Genomic DNA, 16,811 nt, shown 5'->3' on the forward strand with positions numbered 1-16,811 from the left:
ACGGATGACACACGGAGCTGGCAAGTGATTTTTGCGCGCGCAAAACGCCGCGTTTTTGTGTCCGCAAAAATGGCACGTTCGTGTGAATCCAGCCTAATGATGAGGTCACAATAGCCAACATGTTTATTTAAAGTCTGTGAATCATTGTGATAATGTCACACTGCAATGCATGTCTGAATTTCAGTTGTGATGATGTCACAATCACGTATGTTTGTTTTTAGACTGCACTCTTGTAATGATGTCACAATAATGTTTGTGTTTTCTTATAGGCTGTGCTGTATCATTATAAACTATTTGGATTCATCTTAATTTAATTCATCTGTGTCCTGAGTATCAGGGTGCATTGACTTGTGAACACACTATAAGTGAATGTGTTGATGCATTTATAGAGAGTATTTATAAAATTGTTTTGTGCTGTTTGTTGATTTCTCTGCACCTGCAGGTTATTACGTTTTTGTCTATATACCTATGATATACTTACGATGTTTCTCCCCAGTGATTCTAATTTTGTAAAGTATCAAAAAACATAATAAAAACTAATTTATTTTATCCAGAAACTCAAAGTTTTTAAATTCTAATTATGTGGGTAAAGATTAACCCCTAGAAGATGACTTGCCACCTTTCTGTTATGGATATTGGATTAAAAATTTGCTATATTGTAATTCTAGGAATTGTTTTGATTTTTTTTTTGTTTTTTGTTCAACTAAGTCCAAAAACTAAGCCAATAAAATTCTATTTGTATCAAAAAGTTGTATAATGTCGACAGTGCTGTAATTAAATACTCCCTTAACTATTTTTATTTGACAAATATACAAGAAATATAGGAGTATCCTTAACCGACATCGCTTCATAATAATTTATGCCCAAAATCTATTCTTAACGACGTATAACATTTTCATGTTGCCATCTGGGTCGTTAAAGATTTTTTTGAGTTCCCCTAGGGATTGGTGATATATGAAACACTTATTACTACTTTTAAAATTAATATTCATTGAATTCCCACAGAAAACAGTGATGTTATTTGCATCTAACATCCTCGCAATTCTTCCTTGATCCTCAATATGTTCTCTTATTAAATATAGTTTCCAATATAAACCTGTTTGATGATTGTAATGTTCATATTGCTATCATAAACCGAACCGAGCGAATAGAAAATGTTACAATATCTTTGGACTGGGATTAGCAATCGAAAAATAATACAGAAAACTTAATTAGATTTCTCAGGAAATAAGGCAGAGAAGGGAGCCTCCCAGCACATAGACCTTACCACAACAAATAGTTTATCACAGATAATTGTACTACAGGTCCTTTATCCAATTGTTCTGCTGAAGCTTCTTTCCAATAAGCTCACAGTATTGATTTGTAGTTAAACAAAGCACAACAATTTACATTCATTTCTAGTACAATATTTTCGACCCATAAACAAATAACGTGAAGGAGTCCCGAGGGTATATAGCAAGCAGCAATGTTTATAGTTAAACACAGAATACAACAGAATTCAAAACTGGCTGAGGATTACACAGCATTTTCTATATTAAAATATGACAAATGTATTATAAAAGGTTACATGAATTTTACTTTATTTTATGTTTTTTGGCTTTTTTATGTGACTTGAATAGTTTTGGGCAAATCATCTCGTGCTCTACATACTACATTCCTTTCCAAGATGGCCATCCACATTAAATAACTGTCGATCATACGCTTATACTGCCAAAAGTTAATATTACTGACTCCCCAATATACATGCACGGTTGACTCTGCACGGTACCAGACACCTCTGGCAGCAGCTTATCTCCCATGGGAACAAAGTATCGGGCATGTTAAAATTCAAACATGCCCGATCCTTCTTTCCCCCAATATCTGCCGTCTAGGGAGAGCCAGGAGGTCCTGATACACATAAGATTGTCAGCTTATCCCGCCGAAATAGGACACTATTGTTTAACTTCAGCAAATCATTTATTCAGGAACCATTAATATAATATTATATGAAGACAATCCTATGATTTCTTTATGGTTGAATACGTACAATGAGACACTTCAGATCCTCAACAGTGAACAGCTTAGTGCAGGTCCTAGTGAACAAATTCTCACACTGTACAGATGTGTCCATCCTTACTTTTTCTTAAATTGAATTAAGTTATATAATTAGTCATGATACCAATTAAATACAATCTATATATTTTGGAAAACATGATAGTCTATGGGTGACACATGGCCAACTGATGACATCCATCATCTCTGTATATAACAGCCATCATCCCTGTATATAACAACCATAATCCCTGTAAATACCAGTCCTCATTCCTGTATATAAAGCCCATCATCCCTGTAGATACCAGCCAGGCTGGTATCTACAGGGATGATGGGGGTTATAAACAAGGATGATGGCTGGTACATACAGGGATGATGGGGGTTATATACGGGGATAATGGCTAATAAAAACAGGGATGATGGTGGTTGTATACAGTGATCATGTCTGGACCAGCCATCACAGGGATGATGGGGTTTATATACCAGAAGGATGGCTGGTATAGGCATGGATGATGGCGGTTATATACGGGGATGATGGGGGTTAAATGTAAAAATGATGGGTAGTCCAGCCATCATCCCTGCATTAACCCCATCATCCCTGTATATATCAGCCATTATCCCTGTATACAAACCCCATCATCCCTGTATCCATTCATTATTGAGGAGGGCTACTTGCTTACCCTCTCCTCACATTCAAGCTTCTTCTGCTCTTCTGCACCTCTCTGGCAGGCAGCGTCAAAGTTGTGCTTTAGCAGACATGCCTAGAGTGCGGCACGTCTGCTAGACTGAAGAGAATTGTGGTGTGGCCACGGCGGTCATGGTTGGGGCAGCTGGGGTGGTGGTCATGGTGGGGGCGGTTGCTGTGGCATCCACCATCTCAGTGTGCCCTGGGCCACTGCCCCCCCCCCCCCATTAGCTACGCCACTGAATGAAGGTAAATTAAGACAAAGTGAAGCAAGAATTCATAAAACAAGTCTGTTGAAATTAAATTAATGCAGTCATGCAGATACAATGTTCCAGTTTGGAACTCATGGTTTTCCACTATACCCAGCAGAGTACGATAGGATCCTCTGGTGTGCCCAGACTCAGACCCAATAATGGGTCCCAAAGAGTCTAGCAGATGACAACTCCTTTTGGAGCAAACTTGAGAGCCAAGCACTTGTAACTAGGGTCTATTTCTTATGTGTGATTCACAAGTAACTGTGTTCTATGTGTACAATGATAACAGCAAATGGATGTGCAGGTATTCTGTAGAGATGGTGATTGGGCCCTCAGAATCATTCCCTCTGGTAGGCCCAAGGGACCCCAGTTCAACACAGAATGAGAAAGATGGCCACCAGTAAAGGGGTTTGCCCATCAGGAACGTTTCTGGCATATCCAAAGGATATGCCATTAATGTTAGATTGATGTGAGTCCTATCTCTGTAACCTGCACCTAGCTCTAGAACGAGGCCCCCTAAACCCTGTTCTACCTTTCTCGGTACCCGCTGCCTCCCTGGCCACTTTCTGATCACATGATCGGAAATTACTAAAACAGCGTAGCTCGCTGAGCTATGATCTTTCCGCAACTCCTATAGAAGTTAATGGCAGTTATTGTAGCAGCGTAGAACATGAGTTACGCTGTTTCCGTAATTGCCATTCAATTCTGTTTTAGTAATTTCCGATCATGTGATCAGGAAGTGGGCCGGGAACCGAGAAAGGTAGAACGGGGTTTAGAGGGCCCTGTTCTACAAATAGGTGTGGGTCACAGAAGTAGGACTCAATCAATCTGACATTTATGGCATATCATGTGGATATGCCAGAAATGTCCCTGATGAGCAAAGCCCTTTAAATTATGTGACTCCCTGAGCCCTGCTCCTGTTTTGCCGTTGTATCGGTTTAGCCGAGGCATACATAGCTTCTAAATAAAAGATGAAATATTGGTGGTAGATCAGGGGATATGTACACTTTTCAGCAGGGGTTTACGGGTTTTGAAATTTTAATTCTTACAGCACACAACTATATCATTTTAATAGGATAGATTAAGCATCAGTAATGCTTTAAAGGGTTATAAAAGACCCCAAACTTTGATATGTTTGCTTAAATCAACTTTACAAAGTGACTTTTATCACCAGTAGGTAGCTTTAATCTCTGACAGTACACCGATGTAATGATGAAAATCCTTACTACTAAAAGCACCTATTGAGAGAAACATCACAAGGTAATGAATTCCACATCCTTTAGTCTGATGCTATTGCTCATGCTATAAACCACCAGAGAACTTTACTATGACACATGATTAGCCTGGGTAGACAAGATTTATTACAGCAAGAAAATAAAAACAGTATGCTGCATCTCTGTGATATTAAAATTGTGTCTTGCCAGATGTTAGAACATCATAGAATCTCAGGCTTCGTAGACACAGGAGAAATCTATAATTATCAGCAATGACACAATCCAATGCAGCATCGCTCCAAGGAGCAAGTACTGTAGTCTGTGCTGAGAGCGCAGAGACAGAATCTTAAGTAGAGAGGCGGAGAAGGGGATTTTTAATAGGTAATTATACATCAGTCAAGAGTGTTTTTGTACCACACACACAGGTGTAGTCAAAAGACAGACGCAGTGGCAATGGAGTCAGCAATATAAAATATTAGTGTGTTAGGCTGGGAATTGAAAGCAACACAATACCAAGCATTTTACCGTGGCTGCATTAATACAAAGTATGAATGCCAATGATTTCATTTAAAATGATTGAACATTCTTCTATAGACTTCTACACTGTCATCGATAGATACATAGATAAATACATGACTTGTATGAAGATGTATACCGTCTCTATTGAGGTGCGGAGCTTAGTTAAAAGTTATTTTTTGCATAGGAATAAGTGTTCTGCCATTTTTTATGGTAAACTAGATGTAAAGAGGATTTCTATTGCCCCTTTTGTTATCATTAGTTATTCAGTATAGGCTACCTAGAGTTTTTTTTATTAACTTTCAACATAGAGTCGCCAAGACCAACACGCATTTGGTTAGAAAGTTAAATTTACCACCTGTATACTCTTGGCCGTACTGAGGCAGAAGGTCTGTTAGTAAGGTTAGCCTGCTAACATGTATATTCTGAAATTTAAATTGAATATTTTAACACTGTACTTTATCTTAATAACACTACAAGGTGGGTCCTAGATACCGTTGAAGCAGAGAATACACTGTAAGTTAGCAACTCTAGGTTAAAGAGGTTTATTTCCTGAAAACCAACACAACTTGTATACAAATATTTGTATACTGAAAATTGGATACTTAGTTTGGCATATTGTCATTAAAGAAATACTTAAAAAAGAGCCGACCTTGTGTTGGATGATTCCCTGTGCAGTACCTTCTCATGGTGCCCCCTTATGGTCTACTATCATACAGTGCCCAAACAATAGTGCCATACATTGGTCACGTAACCCTTCCATACCGTTGCCTAAATAACAGTAATGTACATTGTGTATTGTCGGTGGCCGCGGGTCTCACTCACCCCAACGGCAACCAGGCTGCTTATCCTCATAGCCGGCTTCTCCCTGCCCAGGGACGCCAGTGAGCTCTGCTCTCTCCTCCTCCCCCGGCTTATGCCCGCAGGGTGCGCGCGCGTGCTCTCGTCCCAGTTCTTAACGGGCCAGCGCACACCAGGAATATTGCCCCCAGCCTATCCCAGCACATCCTGGACTATTTAGGGTACTCTGCCTATTTCCTTAGTGCCTGCGCAACGTTATTTCTAACACACTGTTAAGAAATCATTGAGGCTAAAAAAGGGTCAATGAGAAAGATTTGTGTGGTGAGCTGCTCACCGCATAGCGTTACATAGTTACATAGTTAGTAAGGCCGAAAAAAGACACATGTCCATCAAGTTCAACCAAGGGACGGGAAAAGGGAAGGGAAAAACCTCTACACATAGGAGCCAATACTTTTTTGTTCTAGGAAATTATCTAACCCTTTTTTAAAGCCATCCACTGTCCCTGCTGTGACCAGCTTCTGAGGTGACTATTCCATAGAGTCACAGTTCTCACAGTAAAGAAGGCTTGTCGCCTCTGCAGGTTGAACCTTTTTTTCTCCTCACGGAGGGAGTACCCCCTTGTTTTTTGAGGGGGTTTTACATGGAACAGGATTTCACCATATTTTTTGTATGTGCCATTAATATATTTATATAAATGAATCATGTCCCCCCGTAGTCGTCTTTTTTCAAGGCTAAATAGGTTTAATTCTTTTAATCTTTCCTCATAACTTAGATTCATCCTTTCTATGAACTGGAGCCCAGAACTGAACTGCATATTCTAGATGAGGCCTCACTAATGCTTTGTAAAGTGGCAATATTACATCCCTGTCCCGCGAGTCCATGCCTCTTTTAATACACGACAATATCCTGCTGGCCTTTGAAGCAACTGATTGACACTGCATGCTGTTATTTAATTTATGATTTACAAGTACACCCAGATCCTTCTCAACAAGTGACTCCCCTAGTGTAGCTCCCCTTAGGACATATGATGCATGCAGGTTGTTCGTACCCAGGTGCATAACTTTACATTTATCTACATTAAACTTCATTTGCCAAGTGGACGCCCAAACACTGAGTTTGTTTAAATCCGCTTGAAATTCATGAACATCTTCCATAGACTGAACTATATTACATAAATTGGTGTCATCTGCAAAAATAGAAATAGTGCTATTAATTCCATCCTCTATATCATTAATAAATAAGTTGAATAATAGTGGTCCTAGCACTGAACCCTGGGGTACAGCACTTATAACCGGGGACCATTCAGAGTAGGAATAATTTACCACAACTCTCTGGATACGGTCCTTGAGCCAATTATTAATCCAATTACAAACTGTATTTTCTAAACCTATAGTCCTTAATTTACCCATTAGACGTCTATGAGGGACAGTGTCAAATGCCTTTGCAAAGTCCAAATACACTATATCCACAGCGGCCCCTCTGTCTAGGCTTCTGCTCACCTCTTCATAAAAACAGATCAGGTTAGTTTGACAACTTCTGTCCTTAGTAAAACCGTGCTGGCTGTCACTTGTAATACTATTTTTTGTCACATAATCCTGTATATAGTCCCTCAATAGCCCCTCAAACATTTTCCCCACGATGGATGTTAAGCTAACTGGTCTATAATTACCCAGGGAAGACCTAGAGCCCTTTTTGAAAATAGGAACCACATTTGCCCTGCGCCAGTCCCTTGGCACTATACCAGTCACTAGAGAATCTCTGAATATTATGAAAAGGGGGACAGAAATAACTGAACTAAGCTCCTTAAGAATTCTAGGGTGTATCCCATCTGGTCCCGGGACCTTGTGCACATTTATTTTATTTATTTTAGCTTGGACCATATCTACATTCATCCAATTCAGTATATCAACTGATATATTAACAGCACTGGCACAAGCTACATCAGCTGCTCTTTCTTCTGTTGTATATACAGAGCTAAAGAACCCATTTAGTAACTCTGCCTTCTCTTGATCCCCTGTGACCAAATCCCCATTACCACTATCTAGGGGTCCTACATGTTCAGACCTTGGCTTTTTTGCATTTATATACTTGAAGATTTTTTTGGGATTTGTTTTACTATCCTTGGCCACCTGCCTTTCATTTTGTATTTTTGCTAATTTTATTACATTTTTACAGATTTTATTAAGCTCTTGATATTTTACAAAGGCTACAGTTGTACTCTCAGATTTGTATTTTTTAAATGCCCTTTTCTTGCCATGTATTGCCCCTTTCACAAAAGGTGTAAGCCATGTGGGATTTCATTTTAGTAGTTTATACTTGTTACCTATAGGAATAAATTTTGCACTATAATTACCCAAAGTTTATTTGAAAATCTCCCATTTATCATTTGTCCCATTATTTAACATTAGTTCTTCCCAGTCTACTGTATATCCTGAATTGCAGCCCTCATCCTGGGGAAATTGGCTTTCTTAAAATTAAATGTTTTTGCCCTCCCAGCCTGTGTTTGTTTTTTACAGTATAGGTAAAATGTAACTATATTGTGATCACTGTTACCAAGGTTTTCGCGAACATTAACATTCCCAACAAGTTCTGCATTATTAGAACTGACCAGATCCAACAGAGCTTCACCTCTAGTCGGGTCTTCCACAAACTGGCCCATAAAATTTTCCTGCAACAGGTTGAGGAAATGTCTCCCCTTTGCAGTTGAAGCCGAACCATGACACCAATTAATATCCCGGGAATTAAAATCTCCCATTATCACTACAGTACCCGCCTGTGCAGCCCGCTCCATCTGTTTATATAGCTGACCTTCCATCTCCTCAGTTATATTGGGGGGTCTATAGATTACACCAAAAGTAATTTTTTCAGTGTTTACCTCCCTTTGTAATTCTACCCACAAGGTTTCAACTTCCTCACAGTATTCACCCACTATTCTCTCTTTCACACTCGCTTTCATATCACTTCTCACATACAGACATACACCACCACCTTTCCTATTCGCCCTGTCTTTCCTAAACAGTGTAAAACCCTGTAGATTTACAGCCCAGTCATGTGAAGAGTCTAGCCATGTTTCAGCAACACCAACTATATCTATATTTTCTTCCAGTATCAAGGCCTCCAGCTCCCCCATTTTGCTTGCTAGACTTCTGGCATTTGTGAACTTTAACTTGCCTTTCAGTTTTTCACTTTTATTATCAGAAATGTGATTTGACATTATTTGGGCATTTTTATTTACACTGCTGTTTTGTAACAAAAGGATCACCTTATCCTGTTGTTGGTGTAACATCATAGATAATGCTGCGCACACAATACCAGCTACAATTTTTCACTAGTAGAACTTTAGACCATTAGATTACAATAACTAGATGAAATAATATATAAAACTAAACCTACATGGTGGGAGGTTGAGATACAGAGTGGGTTAGCTAAATGTTACAATTTAAAAAAACAAAACAATACCCATTAAGAACTATTATTATTATTATTAGTAGTAGTAGTAGTAGTAGTAGTAGTAGTAGTAGTAGTAGTAGTAGTAGTAGTAGTAGTAGTAGTAGTAGTAGTAGTAGTAGTAGTAGTAGTAGTAGTAGTAGTAGTAGTTCTATTACAAGCGGTAAGGAGGACAAAAAACAGTTAGCAAGGACTAAACTTCACTTGGATGTAATGTCTACATATAGCTAAGCAGTTCAGAAGTGACTGGATGGTGAAAGAAAAAAGATTCACAGCTGAACAGAACCCACAAGTAACCAACAATTACAGCGCACATAAATAGATATTTAGCTGTTTTCCAATATGCATGCATAAAGCTCTTACTGACATCCTTATCGTTGCCATCCAGGCTGTAATTTACTGCTTTAGACGCAAATGCTGAAGGATTTTAAAGAAATAAACCACACGGCACTCTTATAAGCTCATAACAGGTTTTCAAGAAATAAAAATCTTCAACAATAAGGAGCAAAAAAAAACAATAGGTCAGCAACAATGACAAAAGTTTATTAGTCTTTTCAAATGGAGATAGTATTTTCCCTCTCAGTCATAAATTGCCATGTCTCCTTTGTCTGAGAAAATGCATTTACTCACATAAATACCTTTAAACAGAAAAACATACTGGAAGGGCAGAATGGGAAGTGGGAAGGTTGTGAATATTTACTTCCAAGGTTAAAAATATAGATGCAGTCAGACAGTAGGAGAATCGAGCAGCTGTAAATATCTCTGCTATTGTCTCTGGAATGATAAAACAGTTGTCAGACTTCTCTACTGTCAATAGGTCAAGACAAAGGTTTCACTTGCTGACAGAAATGAGTCCCACATAAAACTAGTTTGTACATTTCCACTGACAGATGCTTTTCTTCTTGTACAGAATCCTGGGAGATTTATGTCGTTTCCCGAGATGATATTCACTAAGAGGAACCAAGGAGAGAACTTCATAAGGAAGACATATATTTACTGCAGTCTTTTATATAAACAGACTATTGTATAGAAAGATATATTGTTCAATGTATTTGGTTACATTATGTGGCAGCAAGATATTTCATGGGACACATTGTGCAAATGATGTTACTGCTGATAATAAGCAAGCGACAGAAATCCAGTCAGAGCATTACAAAGAGATGACTGCAAGTGCAGAACGCTAAGACTGGATTCCTTTAGATAAAACACAGTTTGGTAAAAAAAAAGACATTAAAAAAAAAAGTCCTTAGATGGGAGTGATTTTTCATAAGAGATGCAGCCTATGTAGTCTTCATTAAAAAAAAAAAATTTTGCATCTACAACTTCTACACAGATCTACTGTATGTGTCTCTATGGTTGCAGACTACTCACAAGACATGTGTAGTCTAATCCTGCATTTATACTCCCTTCCATCTGACCTTTCTATGACCACGGCCGATTCTAGCTTTTCTGCTGGCTGAGGCGAAAATTGAAATGGGGCCCCCCAGACCTTGATTGACATCCCCCTGTCAGTTATACATCACTACCAGCCTCCTCCAACTCTTGTGGATTCGTCATTGTCTTGTACTCCCCTGGCATGCGCGGTACACCTCGCTGCACAGTGCGTACCGAAGTAGTACAAGGCAATGGTGCATCTAAGGAAGTTGGAGTAGACTGGTAGAGATGTATAACAGCCAGGCGGATGTCAATCAAGCATGGAAAGGTGGGTTTGGATGCAGGACTATGTGTCTCTTCAGGATAGTGCCAGCACCCCATGACTCTTTAATGAGTAATTAGCATATAATGTGTGCCATTTTAAAAGTTGATTTTATAGATTTAGGGGAATGTTGGAAATATTGTCAGGTCATGTATTGCCGCATAATGGCGACTCAAGGGGTTAAAACTACTTGACAGGTTCCCATTAAATATACAATTAATTGAAAACAATTCCATCTGCCATGCAATTTTGTTATTATAAATATATCCTATATAATTACAGCTTCAGAACCAAGCTCTGACATATACTGTATACAGTACCAGAACCAAGCTCAGTACATAAATACAACACCAGAACAAAGCTCAGTACATATATACAGCACCAGAACAAAGCTCAGTACATATATACAGCACCAGAACTAAGATAAGTACATATATACAACACTAGAACCAAGCTCAGTACATATATACAGCACAAGAACAAAGCTCAGTACATAAATACAACACCAAAACAAAGCTCAGTACATATATACAGCAATAGAACCAAGATCAGTATATATATATATACAGCACCAGAACCAAGCTCAGTACATATATACAGCATCAGAACCAGAACAAAGCTCAGTACATAAATACAACACCAGAACAAAGCTCAGTACATAAATACAGCAACAGACCCAAGTTCAGTACATAAATGCAACACCAGAACCAAGATTAGTACATAAATACAGAAACTTAACCAAGCTCATACATATATACAGCACCAGAACAAAGCTCAGTACATATATACATCTCCAGAACCAAGTACAGTACATATATACAGCCCCAGAACCATGCTCATATATAGATACTGCACCAGAACAAAGCTCAGTACTTAAATACAGCATCAGAACCAAGAGCAGTACATATATACAGCCCTAGAACCAAGCTCATTACATATATACAACACCAGAACAAATACAGCCCAATTTAGTGCAACCCCTTCCGAATAGGTCTGTATGGCTTAAAACTACAGCTCCCAGCATGGCTCATACCACCCATAATTTTTCTGCAGATCATACAGTGACTACAGTACTAATAAGAGGCAGAATAAACATTTACATTAAGTGACTCACAGGTGACGTCTTCTCAGATTTTAGTTGTTATTTTTATCTTTTCTTCTCCATCCGGTCCAGACCTCTATGATGACTTTGCCCGGCCACAGTCCATTTCTGCAGTTTGCCACTCAGATGTCTTCAGCTTCTCACTTTTCAAACATTTTTGCACCTATAAACGAAGATAAAATTCTCATGGTGCCACACACTATGCCCCTAAATATAATAGCGCCATACACCGGACCTCTAATTATAATAGCGCCATACACTGTGCCGATTATAATAGCACCTTACACTGTGTCCAAAACAAACACACACAGTGCCCCTGTAGATAGTTGCCCCTGTAGATAGTGCCCCCATAGAGCCCCCTGTAGATAGTGCCCTACATAGATCCCCCTGTAGATAGTAACCTCTGTAGATAGTGCCCCACATATAGCCCCCTGTAGATAGTGCCCCACATATAGCCCCCTCTGTAGATAGAGCCCCACATATAGCCCCCCTATAGATAGTGCCCACATATAGCCCCTGTAGATAGTGCCCCACATATAGCCCCCCTGTAGATAGTGCCCCTCATAGATCCCCCTGTAAATAGTGCCCTACATAGATCCCCTGTAGATAGTAACCCCTGTAGATAGTGTCCCACATACAGCACCCTATAGATAGTGCCCCGCATATAGCCCCCCTGTAGATTGTGCCACACACATAGCCCCCTCTGTAGATAGAGCACCACAAATAGCCCCTGTAGATAGTCCACCACATATAGCCCCCTGTAGATTGTTGCCTATATATAGCCCCCCTGTAGATAGCCTCCCTGTAGATAATGCCACTCACATTTTTAAGAGAAAAAAACTTTACATACTCACCTGAACCCATTCCTGCACCGTCTTCTTGCAATGCAGGCCTGCTCTCTTGTGAGCAGGTCTGCTGGGGCTGAATGACACAAGCGGCGCAATGACGTCATTGTGACGCTTGCATCATTAAAAGGAGCTGAATGACAGGCCAAGTCCTTCTGCCCTGCCAATCAAAGCCTTTTAACGACGCAGGTACAATTATAGTGCAGGGGGGGTGGTGATGGCTGGTTTCAGTGGCGCTGCCGCCCCCTCAGAGAGGCAGCAGGCCACCGCCTGAGGCGATGAGCTCATCTCGCCTCATGGACGGTGCGACCCTGCTATGACTGTCAGTTGGTTGGCAAGAAAAGTGACCACATTAAAGTGAATGACCACCTTTTAACACAATGCTGTTTGGAGGTCTTTCTATACTGATTCATTTCTGTGCGATCGGAGTTCTGTTTTTTTTTATACAGAGCTCCATATCCTCTGCATAGGCCAAGGTTTAATACATAACATTCTGGCTGCCTGCAGCAGCCACTAGAGGGTGCTTAGACCTAGAGGCTTACTACATATTGTTTTATTATTGAATTTAATGTATAAACAGTATGCAGTAAAGTATGCTCCCTCTAGTGGTAGTTGTAGTAGGTTTGAATGCTACGGATTTGGGACCCTATATCAGAAAATAATGTAGCTCCAATCCCTAGAAAGATATATTGAGAAACTAATCAGCACAGAATTTTTATTCAGTTTCAGCATCTACATCAATAAACAAACCAGGATAATATATACGCTTGCTCATATTACTGCCCTGTTTATACAGGTGAATGATCAGTAACTCGTCCAATCATTGGCCCCTATAAAGAGCCTTAACACTTTCTCTACTACCAGTTGAAGACCCAAACCATATGGTGATTCTGTAATTCCATGGCCCTGATATGTTAAATGACAATAGTACGGTAGATACATTTTTCTAATTATTGATTAAAAATGTTGCTGAAATTTTTATTTAATAATATTTCGATGCTCTATCTATTCACAACTGATGTTGCTAATATGTTGCAATTATACAACTTTGTATTTAGCCCCTCCCTTCCCCCTTTCTCTTTTTGATTGTTGTCTCTTCTCCCCCGTCTGCTAAGTTTCATGCTAATAGACAGGGCACTGCGAAGCCGATTGTTTCCCAAGAAGCGAGACGCTTTACTATTTGTCTTTAATAAAAAATAAAATTTGTTAAACCAAAAATTAATAAGTCAATGAAAAACAGCTCCAATTACGTCCCAAGAAGTGACATGCACTTCTTTGAGGCGGGCGTCTTTTTACGTAAAAAAAAAGCCTGTCTGCACAGAACACCGTAAGACCTATTGAATTCAATGGGCAGATGTTTGCAGACGGTTTTGAGACGTTTTTTCGGGCGTAATTCGAGGCGTAAAATGCCTGAATTACGTCGGTAAATAGGGCGTGTGAACATACCCTAACACTTGTCAAACTACAATGAGTTGTGTCAAGTTACCAACTCAGTTTTACTAGATTAATAAACTCAGCTCTGCTGTATTTGCATTTTTAATCAATTTCAAAAAATACAAAGAAATAAAACGGAAGAGGAAAACTGAAATATTCCAGCTATGAAATGATGTATTTCACTATATTTTCCTGGTTTTTTTCTGTTGTCCATTAAATATATTTTGGTTTTATTATTATGTATTGAAGGGCAAATATGTAAATAACAAATGTTTATTTTTACAAGCCATTTTAAGGCTTCCTTGTGACTTTGACTGCTAAACATAGTTTTTATGTCGTCCTAATTATATGCAATTTGCATAGAGCAAGGGTGACAAAGTGGTTGGTTTGTGAGTTTTGCTGGAATGGCTTAGCACCTTGCCCTGTATTACTGTATGCTAAACGGAATAGAGTCTTGCTGGTATGAAATTGAAATGCATTTGTTTGCTTGCAAAATATACTTTGGAGTTCAAGTGCTATATTTAAAACCAATTATGTCCATGCAGAGAGAGCGTTCGGAAGTTATGTACATTAATGGTTTCTACCTGCTGTATAAAACATCAGCAGACAACAGAGCTTTCTAAGCTGTACATTACTGCTGACAGCCTCCGTTTATTACTCTTATAAAGCATTCCCATTTAGCAGTTTTAGAGAAAGACAAGTGCAAAAACTATAACCACAGTGTATTATTATTATTCCTAATGCTGTTTGTGACATGAATTATTGTGCAGAATGACAAAATTATATTATTTAACCAGCTTCTAGTTTTTTTTGTCCCTGCTATACTTCAACAATTTTATTTAAAAAATGTGTTTTCCTAGACTAGACTGACCACAAACTTGTAGGTTGAATAGATCCACAAATGAAAATGTAAATCTAACAAAATTAATATATTGGCTAAATGGTAAACATTGTCAGATTTCTTCTGATTTACCATACTGATTCATACTTTGAGATGCACCACAGCCAAATACATATACTCCATGTTACAGACATTTATACAGCTATGTTTACGTTTGATTCCTACATATATTATACTACTTTAATCAGGGGCAAAACGACATTTCTATGGGCATTATGGCAGGTTTAGTCCTCCTTCCCGCAGATCCACTCTCAGCAGATGGGTCATCTGCTAGGTCTAACATGCAAAGTTGTGACCAGCCACGTGGCCATAGTTCCTCCAGCAGTGCTAATAATTGTGTAATAATGCGTTACTATACAGTGCCAATATACTACTACACAGTGCCAATATACTGATATATAGCGCCAGTAAGCATATTTCCATTTAATGTGTTGAAGTGACTTACACTGCATACATAATAGTTTCGCTTACCACTAATATATAGATATTGGCAGTATGTGTCGCCACTATAGTAATGCCATATTGTCACGGCTATAGGTTATGTGTACCCACCAGGCTGCTCCACCGTAATAGAGTAGCAGCTGGCCAAACGATAATCAATAACAGTCTCTGGGACAAGAGTACCTGGATAGATGATTTGGCAGACCCTCGGCGTAGCAGACACGAGGAGTAGCAGACACATGGCACTGATGACACTTGGCACAGATGATACTTGACACAGATGACACTTTGCTTTGCACTGGAACAAACACAATTACTGCATACGGGATACAGGGTACGGGAACTCAGGATACAGGATACAACTAAGAGACCATTTGCAGTAACGAATATGAGCAGACACAACAACTCTCAGGAAAGGAGAGGAAGGGCAGAGCCCTTTTGAAAATCCAGTGTGTGTATAGGAATTGGTTGGGGAACTTTGGACTGGTGTGCTTGCTGGTCCTTCACGGCTGGACACGCACGCTCGTGCGCACCATAAAGGACTTAGAGGGGAGCTGCAGCCACGTGTACCGGCATCCCTGGAGAAGGAGACGGCGGCATGAAGAGAATGTCCTGCGGTCGCGGCTTCCGGTAAGTAGGACGTGCTGGCGGTCAGCGACTGCGGGCACGACACATATAGTATCAATTCAAAAGTATTATATGTTGCAATATAAAAGTGCTCTATACTACCAATATAAAAAGACCAAAGGGAAGACTTACTAAGACTGGTGTTTCATAGTTTTATATGCCAGTCTGAGCTTAAAGGCCACAGGAGTAAGATTCAACACATGCCTCCTTATATATTTGTTGCATCTTCAGCTGTCCGTGCGTCACAAAGTGAAGTCTGCCATGAGCTGCAGGAAAAGTAGCACAAATAATGTGTGCACCACAAATTGTGACTTTTTGACGTCAGAAAACTCACAGAAAAGCCCTTCATAACTTCCCTCCTATATATCTATTGCCAGTATATAAGTCTGAATAAATATATACTGTTTTCATGTTGTGCTAACAAAGTAGTTTCATGTTACATAAAAGTATCAAATACTAGCTTTAAATAGTGCTATGCAGTTTTATTACCGTAGAGTCCCAATACAACAGTGTCACTTACAGATCACAACACAGTAGTCCTAGTAGTGTCCATACAGTCCAGTCTGATGGGGTGATCTGTCTAGACAGTGGCCACCTACTGCCACACTTTGTAGTGGTGTATGTCATATACTTTAGAAATACATGGTAATACCTCAGTGTGGTACAAAGCGGCTGCGATCCCTGGGTCAGCTCCATACAAACTGACCAGGTGACCCTTCATTATAGCTGTTCTTACCAATCTGGTAGCGAAGCATAGCACTTTCATTGTTTGTGATGACATGGCAATATTGCAGGGGAACAGTTAAAGGGTAACTAT

Source organism: Rhinoderma darwinii, chromosome 8 (assembly GCF_050947455.1).
Source record: "Rhinoderma darwinii isolate aRhiDar2 chromosome 8, aRhiDar2.hap1, whole genome shotgun sequence".
Taxonomy (NCBI): domain Eukaryota; kingdom Metazoa; phylum Chordata; class Amphibia; order Anura; family Rhinodermatidae; genus Rhinoderma; species Rhinoderma darwinii.